Raw genomic sequence first — 12300 nt, forward strand, 5'->3', positions numbered from 1 at the left:
CAACCTTCTTAATGCTGCGACCCTTTCATACAGTTCCTCAGGTTGTAGTGACCCCCAACCATAAAATTATTTCATTGCTACTTCCTTTTTTCTTTTTCTTTATTTTTCTTTTTTTTTTGTTTTTTTTTTGTTTGTTTGTTTTTTTGTTTTTTCAAGACAGGGTTTCTCTGTGTAGCTTTGTGCCTTTCCTGGAGCTCACTTGGTAGCCCAGGCTGGCCTCGAACTCAGAGATCCACCTGGCTCTGCCTCCCGAGTGCTGGGATTAAAGGCATGCGCCACCGCCGCCCAGCTTCATTGCTACTTCATAACTATAATTCTGCTACTGTTATGAATCATAATGTAAATATCTGTGTTTTCCAATTGTCTTAGGTGACTCCCCAAAGGGGTTGTGACCCACAGGTTGAGAACCCCTGTGTTATAGGATTGCAACCCCTCTCAAGGGGAGTTGTAAGTAACAAGACTCCCAGTCTTAAATTATTTATATACACAACTTCTCAGGATAAATAACCTACAAAACTTCACCTGTGTTGAAGTTATTTTAAAATTCCAAGAAGAATGGAAACCCTGAGTTCATACCTCCTTAAAGATGTGGATTTTAGACTTACCACCATAGCAGTTTTAATTCCATGACTCTGAGGTGAGGCTGTGGTTGCCATCAAGAGTAGGCTGAGGATGGCTGTGAGACTCCAGAATGTAACCACCATGGGAGTGAACATGTTGAGTTCAAACATCAGATGCCACAAACAATCTCAACACACTCAGCCTCAGAGGTGTGGCAATGAGGCTTCCTTTGTTTCTGCATTTGGCCAGAGACGTGGTAGCAGGAGTTATGGGCATGGGAGACAGAATAGAGGGAAATGAAAGATCATTTTCTAACTTCACCAGAGGTAGGTCAGGGCTAGGGGCATGGAACACTAGAAAGGGCCAATACAGAAGAAACAAACACCTCTCTACTGAAGAGAGGGAAGGCAGTTCCCATGTGCGGGGTTCCCAGAGACAAGCAAACAGTCAGTTCTTTGAGATCATGGATCACATCAGACTTGGTCAAAGTTGAGAAAATGTAACACATGTAGACCTGATTGTAGCTATGACACTAGCAGAATTTGAAGGTTGTTGGCTTAAGACATGTGTTTGTTGGCAGTGAACTCCAGGCAAATTGGTTCACACAGGGCACATTTTGGACTGTACAACTGAAACAATGGTTCAGTTAGGGGGAGCCTCACCTAGCGATGACATGAAGGCTGCATTAACAGTCGTGTCACCAAGACAATCGCTCATTTTCTTCTGCTCTTCCAGTTGTGGTTCTGTCTTTCCTCATGCCCTGAGAGAAAGAATGCTTTACACTGCAACCTAACAACTTCCAGAACCTTACGCTAGACTGACTTAGATTGTGAGTGTATGGCAACTAGTCAACGATATAGGATCTGTTGATTAGCACAGCCAGTTAGGTGAGTTTTTGTTGTGGAATATTAGTTTAAGATGTGTTACATTTGTTTATGCTGTGGAATATTTGTTTAATGATGCAAAGATGTATTGCATTATTTTATCTTGCATTTGTTTAACTCTGTGAAGCTGTGTTACTTTGTCTGCCTAAAATATCTGATTGGTCTAACAAAGAGATGAACAGCCAATAGCTAGGCAGGAGAAGGATAAGCAGGGCTGGCATGCAGAGAGAATAAATTGGAGGAGAAATCTAGAGAAGAGAGGAGGAACAAGAAAAGGAGGAGAGGAGGATACCAGAGGCCAGCCACCCAGCCACCCAGCCAGCCATGGAGTAAGAAAGAAAAATATATAGAATAAAGAAAGGTAAAAAGCCCAGAGGCAAAATGTAGTTAAAGAGAAACAGGATAATTTAAGTTAGAAAAGCTGGCTAGAAATAAGCCAAGCTAAGGTGGGGTATTCATAGGTAGGAATAAGTCTCTGTATTTATTTGGGAGCTAGATAGCAGGCCCCCAAAGTGTTTAAAACCAACCAACAAACAAACAAGCAACTACAAGTTTTCAAACCAGGTGGGAATTTGGAATGATGGACAGTGAGAGAGGAGGTATCAGAAAAGCAGCAAGAAAATACCCATAGTGAAGATCAGGGCTTATAGATGGATGCTCAAACATGCCATTTTGATTTTAACATAATTTCTAACTCACCATCTTCTTGTAATAACACACACACACACACACACACACACACACACACACAACCTACCTTCTATGTATGTTGTAAAGAATAAATAACCAATGAAGGACATCTAGCAAAGCGCCTCAGAAACAATAACCTGCTGTAAAAATGAGCCCCCACAGCTGAGTCACCAGTGCCTCTTGGAGCAATGCTCAGCATAGGAAGACACTCATCAAATATTTGTTAGAAGGATGAAGGACTGAATAAGTGAACAAGTATGTGACTTGCTTAACCAGATAATGGGAAATCCAAAGAGGCTAATGAAATATTCAAGGACTGCTATTTGTGTGCCGAGCTCAGGCATTTCATAAACACAACCTGTGAGGCTTTCCAGGTCACTGCTTTCCCAAAAAGGCATAAGAAGGCCAAAATTAAGCTAAAGGTGTCAGAAAAGTGAACTTCACGTTCAAATATGATGCAAAGGTTTTTGGTTTTTTGTTTGTTTGGTTTGGTTTCGTTTTTCGAGACAGGGTTTCTCTGTGTAGCTTTGTGCCTTTCCTGGATCTCGCTCTGTAGACCAGGCTGGCCTCGAACTCACGGAGATCCACCTGGCTCTGCCTCCCGAGTGCTGGGATTAAAGGTGTGTGCCACCACCACCCAGCTGATGCAAAGGTTTTAAATTTAACTATTGCTACAAAAAAAAAAAAAAAAAAAAAAAAAAAAAAAAAAAAGGAGTCTCTTGTCCTTGATGAATTAGTAATGGCAAAGAGAGAGTATTTAAGCTACCTGAGCACTCGAGTCTCCATTTTTATGTACTGTGTCTCGGTTAGTCTTTCCTTGGATGTGATAAAACACCATAACTAAAGGTAATTTATAGAGGGAAGGGTTTATTTATTTTACACTTCCACATCACAGTCCATCATTAAAGGAAGCCAGGGAAGGAACCCAAGCAAGGCTGGAAACTGGAGGCAGGAGCTGATACAGGGGCCATGGAGGAATGCCACTGACTGGCTTGCTCCTTATGGCTTGTTCAGTCAGTTTTCTTATAGTACCCAGGACCAGAAGCCCAGTGGTGGCACCACCCACAGTGAGCTAGGTCCTCCCACATCAGTCATCAATCAAGAAAATACGCCACAGGCTTGGCCACAGGCTGATCTGGTGAGGCATTTTCTCAATTGAGGTTTGCTCTTCCAAAATGACTCCAGCTAGTGCTGAGATGACGGAAAACTAGTCAGCATGTCCCGGTTTGAGTCCTGGAACCCAGCATTGTAAGGAAGTTCTTATGATACATCTGGTTCACACTTGAGGACAAAGTAACACCCCAAAGCCTTAACACCCTGCCTCTGGCATTTACAGGGCAGTAAAGCTTGCATGATCAAGATTTATTTCATAAGATTTACACTTCTTCTGTCTCTGGAAGGTTGAGACAAGAGGAATCCCATCTGGAGGCCATCCTGGTCTACATAGGGTATTTTTAACCAGCCTGGAATACATACTGAGATCTTATCTAAAAAGGAAAACAAAAAAAACCACTACCCACATAATGGAAGCTTCTAGAAAACTAGTAGTACAATCAGGAAGACTTGCAGCATGGTATGGGCAGAAGTGCATGCTCCGTTGACCAGGCTGGAGGCAAAGATGGACAAGTTAGAAAGAAGGTATCTGGTGTCTCACTTGAAGAGAGTTGGGCTATGGTTTTCTTGTGGGCCATATCCCCATATCCCGACACATGAAATATACACTTGAGCCATGGACAGGGGGTACCCCTGCTAACGGGTATGGTGCCGTAGCCCTGGGGCACCTTGCTGCTGGGATGCTGGGGCTTGCTGATAGGTGGTGCTAGCAAGGTCCTTAGGGAAAAGCCTGCTCTCCTGTGGCACTTGAAGCTTGTCATCTGTGATGAATAAAAACTGGATTCTCTTACCAAGGTGACCACAGCTTGAGTGGCGTCATCCCTCACAACCACAAATTTCTGATATAAATAAGGGATAGAAAAAAAACCTGTTTCTTTATAATGATAACAGAGATAATTATGTAGTATAGGGAGTACTGCTTTAAACAGCTGGAAAAACATAAGCGAATTCTGTAGATGTAGTAAAAGAAACAAATATGCTCTCAGATTCAAAATCTAATAAAGTACTTTTTCCGGTGGTAATGGTTCACAAGCAAGATTTGCCCGTATGTTTTAGAATAGGAACACTGCTATATCATTGTAACCATCCTGCCTTTTGAACACAGGGCAATACAACAAAATTATACTTAACTTAGGTGTAAGAGAATCTTTTGATGCCGTTTTTAGGCTGTTGATATAATTAAACGGTCAGTGCCCAAAGTTCCATACATCTCTTTTGAAGCACAGTTGTGTGGCAATCTCGACCTGCACTATTTGCTGCATTGCCTTTTTTAGAGAGATATGAGGAACTGTCTTAACAACCCAAAGAGAGCTAGGACAGAGCAGAGAAAGAGTTCCATCCAAGTCCGGGTTGGTGAACAAGTTAGTTTATTGAGGTTACTTATAGGGACATGGGGGACTCAAAAGCAGCTATAGCAGAGAAATCCTCCACAGCAGCACGGAGCATAACTCACCAAAAGCTGTACCACTGAAAGCCCAGCCCCAGGCAAACTTACACTGCCTATGTGCCCTAGCACCACCCCCACGCAGACATCTGCAGGACAGGAAGGAGCTGTGGCTGAAGTCTCACCAACCTCCTGTTATAAGAGTGTTAACAGCCCTGTTGTCATCACCACAGAACTTCCTAACATATTATTTTTGCTTATTTCATGGCCATGACTTCAAGGTCCTGATAGTCTGATACCATGGTAAACTCTGCTCCATGATGTCAGGAGGTAGTGATGTCTGACCCAGAGGAAGTACCTGCCCTAGAACACTTCTTCTCCTCTTCCTTTCCCTGTTGATCAGCCTTGAGGCCCATGATTAATATACTAAATGGAAGAAAACTGAAAATGGTTTTGGCAAAGGTCAGGAGCAATATAAAGAGACTTATCTGATCACTGACACCCCTCCCCAGAGTTGGAGACTGAACCCAGAGCCCTTCACTTGATAAGCAAGTGATTTCCCACTGAGCTAAATCCCCAACCCCTCATCCTGACACTTTTATTCAACACAGGATTGTACAAACTGACAATATGACCACTCTATGAAATGGTTAAGGAGAAGGTCTTTATTGTAGATATGACAGAGAAAGAGCAGCTAGAGGCATTGGGAAGAGTCCAGAGCAGAGAGCGAGAAAGTAGTAGACTAAACATGGCCAGCAGACTGGACCTGGCCGTGACAGAAGCAGGAGCAGGGAGATAAAGAGAGGAGTGTAGAGAGAAGGAGCACACAGGGGAGCAGAGAGACGGGGACGATAGAGACAGAGAGGAAGACAAAGAAAGAGAGCAGCTGAAAGAGAGGGAACATAGCCAAAATAGCAGGGTTATAAGGAGAATTAGTATGGAGTGGGGGTGAGCCAGTGAGCTAACAAATTTAGGGTAAGGAGGGAAGTGAGAAGAGCAAGGATGCTAGCATGGACTTTGAAATGTGTAATACTACTTGTGACCCTCCTGAGGGATCCAGGAGGCCACCATGCACTTTGATATGCTAATAGACACCACAGATAGCCATTTGTCCCTTCAGTGTTTTGAAGTTGGGGAAATAGAATTCCCCTTGGACCTGACAAGTATCAATAGTCCCAGTCACCATAATTAGCCAAGGAAAAGAAATAAAAGGCTTTCAAATCATAAAGTAAAAAATATATACTCTTATACCTGTGCATGATGCCTTTTGTGAACTCTGAAGAGCCACAGAACTAATAAGCAAAATCAAAATTTGTAAAATACACAAAATAATGTATATCCATGTAATAACAAATAATTTTAAAACACATTAAGAAACAATCCCATATATAAAAATACAAAAGAGAACAAAATAATTAATCAATGTTGTAAATGATATATACGGAAAGCTACACAATAAGCCAGGTATGGCAGCACACACCTGGAATCCCAACAGGATTAGGGCAAACACACACACACACACACACACACACACACACACACACACACACACACACACAAATAAATGGAAATAGACTCCTTATTCATAGGTTGGAAGAGTTAATATTAAAATGTCCCTACTACTCAAAGTGATCTGCAGATTCAATGCCATCCTCAAATTCCAATGGCATTTTTATACCTCTTCCTACTTATTCTTTAAGAATTTCATACTTTTACAGTGTATTTTTATCATACCCACCTCTCACTATCCCTCTCTTTATGGACTTCAGTCCTCATACATCCCCTTCCAAACTACGTGTTCTCTTCATTTTTAAAAAGAACTCACTGAGTTCAATTAGTATTGACTGGAGCATTGGCAATCTAAAAGTAGCCATGTATCCAAAGAAAAAATGATTCTCTCTCCCCTAGTATCCACCAGCTGTCAACAGAACCTAAGCTGGGGTGGCAGGATGCAGGCTTAACAAACCCTTTTCCCAATGCAGGTGTTGTGCAGATAACAAAAGGTATTGTTAGTTGAGATTGTTAGGTCCACATAACATCCAGAAGTTGGCACTACACAGCACTCTTCCCCCATCCTCCAGCTCTTCCATCTTTTCTGACTCCTGAGGTGTTTGTCCCCTTAGCCTTAGGGTGGTGATGGTGTTCCATCTAGGAGAGAACACTCACAGCTCTTTACACATTGATCAATTATGAGTCCTCATGAACTATTTCCCACTGCATAAGAAGCTTCTCTAATCAAGGTTGTGAGCATCAAAAAAATCAATGGGTATAAGCATGAATATTTAGAAGACAATTTGACAACGTAACCACTTATCAAAACAACAATAGTAGTTTCCCCACAGGGTCTCTGATCTCCTCTGTTACGTCCTTTTAGCAAAGATTATAGGACACACATGAATTCTTTCCAATGCAGCAGGTCTCAAACCCTATCAGAAAATAGTTTATTATCCACACAACAGTCATGCCACGATTGCAGCAGTGAGCTCATCTTGACTGGCATGTTTGGTATTGTAGCATGCAAAGACCGACGCTGCATGTCTTAGAGTTTCTGTTGCTGTGATAAAGCATCATAACTACAAACAACATGGGGAGGAAAGGGTTTGTATCAGCTTACAACTCTTAGGTCACTCTCCATTACTGAGAGAAGTCAGGGCAGAAACTCAAAGAGGGTAGGAACCTAGAGGCTGGAGCTGATACAGTGACCAAGAAGGAGTGCCACTCACTAGACTGGCCCTCTTACCTTGCTCAGCCTGCTTTCTTATAGCACCCATGACCACCAATCCAGAGGTGGGATTACCCACAGCGATCTGGGCCATGCCACAACAATCATCAATCAAGACAGTGTACCACAGCTTGCTCATAGGCCAATCTGGCGGGGGCATTTTCTCAGTTGAGGTTCTCTCTTCTAAAATGACTCTTGCTTGTGTGGCGTTGGCATAAATCTAGCCAGCACAGTGGGTAAAACCACTGATGTCTTTCCTCCTCCAGGGGTCTGCAAAGCACTTTCCAGTACTATGAAATTTAGCCAATAGGGAAGAAATTTCCTAGTTGGTGTGAGATGGAGTTCTCTATGTCCTACAACTGAAGTGTGTGAGTTCATCAGCAATAGGGTCAAATATAATTGGTGAGGTCAATAAACACATGTGATAAGTAAGAAGAGGAAAAATCTGGGAGTTAAAGGTTTAAGTGGGGATGAGGACAGAGGAATTGAGTAGAGGAGAGTTTAGAGAGTAAGCTAACCAAAATGAAAGACCTATGCAAAAACTTTATGGAAACTCACCAGTTTGTAAACTAATTTTTAAAATATTTAAGAGAAATGTGAACAGAGGTATCCTGACTGGGGAACCATTCTACTCATAGATGATAGGAGTTGTTAAATGAAAATTTCAGTGTCAGGCACGAGATGCTTCCCTGTGAGCACTTGTCAGGGTGGTGGCCAAGAGCCTTGTAAACTACACAGGCTACAGCAATTGCTCTCGGCTGCCCTCCAATGGCACTTTTAAGAAGTACAACATAGAGGCAAAGAGGAGCTGATGGCTCCATGGGTAAAGCATTCACTGCACTCACTCAGGTAGGTGACTGATGCCCAGGATCTATGTAGAGATAATTGTAATGACATATGTCCGGGCCCTTAGCACTGTGTAGTGGGTGTAAAACAGTGGGTCCTAAGAGCCTGCTGGCCAGTGATCTAAAGGTTCTCTCTCTCTCTCTCTCTCTCTCTCTCTCTCTCTCTCTCTCTCTCTCTCTCTCTCTCTTTCTCTCTCTTTCTCTCTCTCTCACACACACTAATAATAATAATAAAGTAAAGAAGTGATTGAGGAAGCTATCTCAACATCAACCTCTGGCCTCCACAGGTGCCTTCACAGATGAGCAGAGCAGTTCAACACACACACACACACACACACACACACACACACACACACGCACGCAGACCATGTACACTCATGCACTCTCATCACCAAAGAAAAGAAATAGAAGAACTGTAGTGGGTGGCTGTTTGAGCCATTCCCTGAAGAACCACCTCTAGTGAGGTAGCAGATAACTGTTATATCTGCCTATGACCTTGAGGTACATGACCCTGGCGCGTGGCCGCTGGGAGACCCTTGAGATCAGGGATACATGTACACACTCTCTCTTCGCTACCTCATGGTTTTGGATGCTGGAACAGACCAGGGCAGAGCTCGCCAGAGAACAGCATCAGACTGTGCCTCATCCTTCCAAGATCCTGCAGCAAATTCCTTTATTCTGTCCTGTGAGTTAATCGCCAAATAAATTTCTTTACTCATTAAATAGACTCCATGGATTGCTAGAGATATAATCCCAATTAAGAACCAATGCTAAAATTCATATAAAATCACAAGAACACAAAAAAATGGCCAAAATAATTATGAGAAACAAAATAAGCCTAGTAGATATCCAAGTCATAGATATTTGCAAAAACTCATGCATATGTGGTCAAATCATCTTCAATAAAGATACTGAGGCTATTTCATGGAAAGGGAGTAGTCTTTTCAACTAATGATGTTGGTAGAACATCATGCTAACAAGTATGGATATTCTTAGACCACACACAAAAATTCAACCATGCTGGACACGGTGGCATGTACCTGCAGCCCCAATTACTTAGGAAGCTGAGGCAGTACTGGTCACTTGAACCCAGGACTCGAATGCTAGCCTGGGAAGCATAGTGACGACACCTTGTCTCTTGAAACAACTCAACTTAAAATAATCAAAACCTTAAATGTAAGGCTACCACTATAAAGTTCTTATAAGAACATAGGGCGCATACTTCACAACATGACTCTTCAAATGATAGCCTAGCTCTGACATCCAAAACTCAAACAAAATTATTGCTAATCATGTCACAAACCAATATGCTTCTTTAGAATAAATGAAACCATCAATAGAGTGACTAGCTAGCCCACAGAGTAGGAGAACATATTTTAAAATCATATATCTAATAAAGGATTAATAGTCAAAATTTTAATCAAAATATTAATATTAATCAATATTAATAAAAATCAGGCCTATACCACAGTGATAAATATTTTTGACGGGCAAAGGGTTTAAACAGGCATTTCTCCAAAAAAGATCTACAAATACCTGAGGGGAAATTGCCATGAAACTTGATATTGACAATCATCTGGGAAATACAAATTAAAGCCTCGGTATATTTACTCATGTCTGTAAAATAAAAAAGTTTTGGTGTGGGCATGGAGAAATGGGAGCATTTGTGCATTGTTATTGCTTCATCCATGCACAAAAGCACTGTGTGGTGATATTTTATCTGTGTATCCCAACAGTTTTTCTTATATTAGTTATGACTTATTTTTTTATTTTTTATATTAGACAAAAAAGGGAAAATGTGGTGATATTTTATCTGTGTACCCCAATAAAGTTTATCTGAGGATTAGAGGAAGAGGCCAGCCACTATAGTAAACACAGAGGTCAGGCAATGGTAGCACATGCCTTTAATTCTATCATGCCTAGCAGGCAGGGTTCTGTGTGGATCTCTGTGAGTTCAAGGCCACCCTGGGGAACAGAGCCAAACGTGGTGGTACATACCTTTAATCCCAGCACTAACCATAAAGGTCTGGAGAGCTGTACAGACAAATAGGAAGTAACAGAGCTGGGCAGGAAGAGGGAGTGATGTAGCTTGGTGGAGAGAGGAAATGAGATGGCAGAAAAGAAAGACCTTTAGGCTCGGGTAGACAGGAAGTAGGTCTCTTTGACTGAGGATCTCCAAGTAGTGAGAATATGGCCGGCTTTTTCCTCTGATACTCTGATAAACTTCATTGGAATACACAGACAAAATGTCACCACAGCAACTGAGTTAACCAGGACTTACCACTGACCCCTATGACTCACCTTCCCCTCCCCAACCCACCTACTGTACAGCTGCAAAGATACCACAACCATAGAAGCTCCAGGTCCACCTTGGTTGTTCTTCAGTTACAAACATCTAAATCCACAGATCACCTTTTGGTTACTTAGGATTTCTCCTGATACCATGTATGTATGTATACATGTGTGTACATGTGTATACAGTTACATATATGTACATGTGTATATGTGTGCATGTATGTATATGTGCAAATATGTGTTTCTGGTTGTATATGTGTGTGTTCCTGCATGTATAGGTGTGTATATGTATGTGCATGATTGTATGTGTGGCTGTGTGTGTGTACGGGTGTGTGGTACATATGTGTGTATGCTTGTATACATTTGTTCATATGTATACAAGTTCTAGGTGAAATATCTTCCCATGTCATTCAAAAAATCAACCTCTCACAGTTTTACTTTAGGGTCTGATGGTCTCTGCTCTTTCCCATCACTTTCATGAACATCCTTTCAAGCAGGTGTCATATTTAGCTACACAGTTTGGTAGAAAGGGTCTCAAGCAGGAGTCTGGGGTTCCCCCCGCCTGGCCTAACACCACACTTGACAGTTTTCACAAAGTGACATAGACTGCACTGTGCTATCTCTGGACACCAAACCAAGGTCTTCAGGTGCATGGCCGTTTTCAGTCTCCATAAAAATCAAACGGAGAGTGTGTCCTGTTGTGGGTCTCACTGAAAAACTAAAACCCAGAGGTTAAATCATCTGCTCAAAGTGCCAGTGACAGTAGCTGCTACAGCCAGGACTCAGACGGTGTCTAAATCCTGGAGACCATCGGGTGCGTTGCTGCAGTATGGCCTTGCCATTTCTCCTTCTTTGGAAAACCAGCAACCACCAGCCTGCCCCGTTCAGTCTGAGGTGGGTTCCAGGAAGGATATTACATTCGCTCTGTCACCCTTCAGCGCCTCGTGTTTGCACACTTTGAAAACCTTCGTTTTGATGGTAATCCTGCCCAGCAAGCACCTTTTTCTTTTGGTCACTCTAAAATATGTCTTCCTCTTCCTATGTAGCTGCTTGAGTCCTGTTCAGTGCGGGCCGTGTTGTTCTGCCTTCCGAGTTTCAGGGTCTCATGCCAGCGGTGGCGTGCGTGCGTGCGTGCGTGCGTGTGTGTGTGTGTGTGTGTGTGTGTGTGTGTGTGTGTGTGTGGCGTGTGTGTGTGTGTGGGGGGGTGCTTTCTCCTACTCTGAGCTGTAGTGGCTCCATGTCTGTCAGCTCTCGGGCTTGATTCTCTGAAGCATCCTTTCCTTTGCGCTTTCTTAGGTGTGATGCTTTTCCCCAGGCTGGGGCTTAGACGCCCTCCCCTTCTCTGTCGCAGGGCTGGGTCCCATCTGGTGAAACCTATTATACTCATTTCCCTTTACTTTCTCCTCTGTTCAGGTCTGTGATGTTTCCCTCCTCCGGGCTCTTCATGTGGAACTCAGACAAAGCTCTCCCTCTCTTGAAGTGCTCTCTACCTCCGTGGGCCATCTCTCCCCACTGCTCCTTTGGCTCATCCTCTTATTTACCCTCTGCCATTGTCTCCATTTTCCTTTGTTGTCCCACCACAACCAGAATCCTATGTTCTTTATCCCCACACACCCACAGCACTTCAAAACCTACCCTCTTCCTGCATTCTCTTTCTCCCCTCCAGGCCCCAGGGCTTCCCTGCTCTCGGGTGAGATGATAGGGCTTGCTACAGTATTTTTTATCGGTCTCTTTCATTCCAGGACCTAAAGAGGGTATAGCTACTTCTGAGCACCTTTTATTAAAAGCTGTGGGGAAATTTGTCCC

Source organism: Peromyscus maniculatus, chromosome 11 (assembly GCF_049852395.1).
Source record: "Peromyscus maniculatus bairdii isolate BWxNUB_F1_BW_parent chromosome 11, HU_Pman_BW_mat_3.1, whole genome shotgun sequence".
NCBI lineage: Eukaryota > Metazoa > Chordata > Mammalia > Rodentia > Cricetidae > Peromyscus > Peromyscus maniculatus.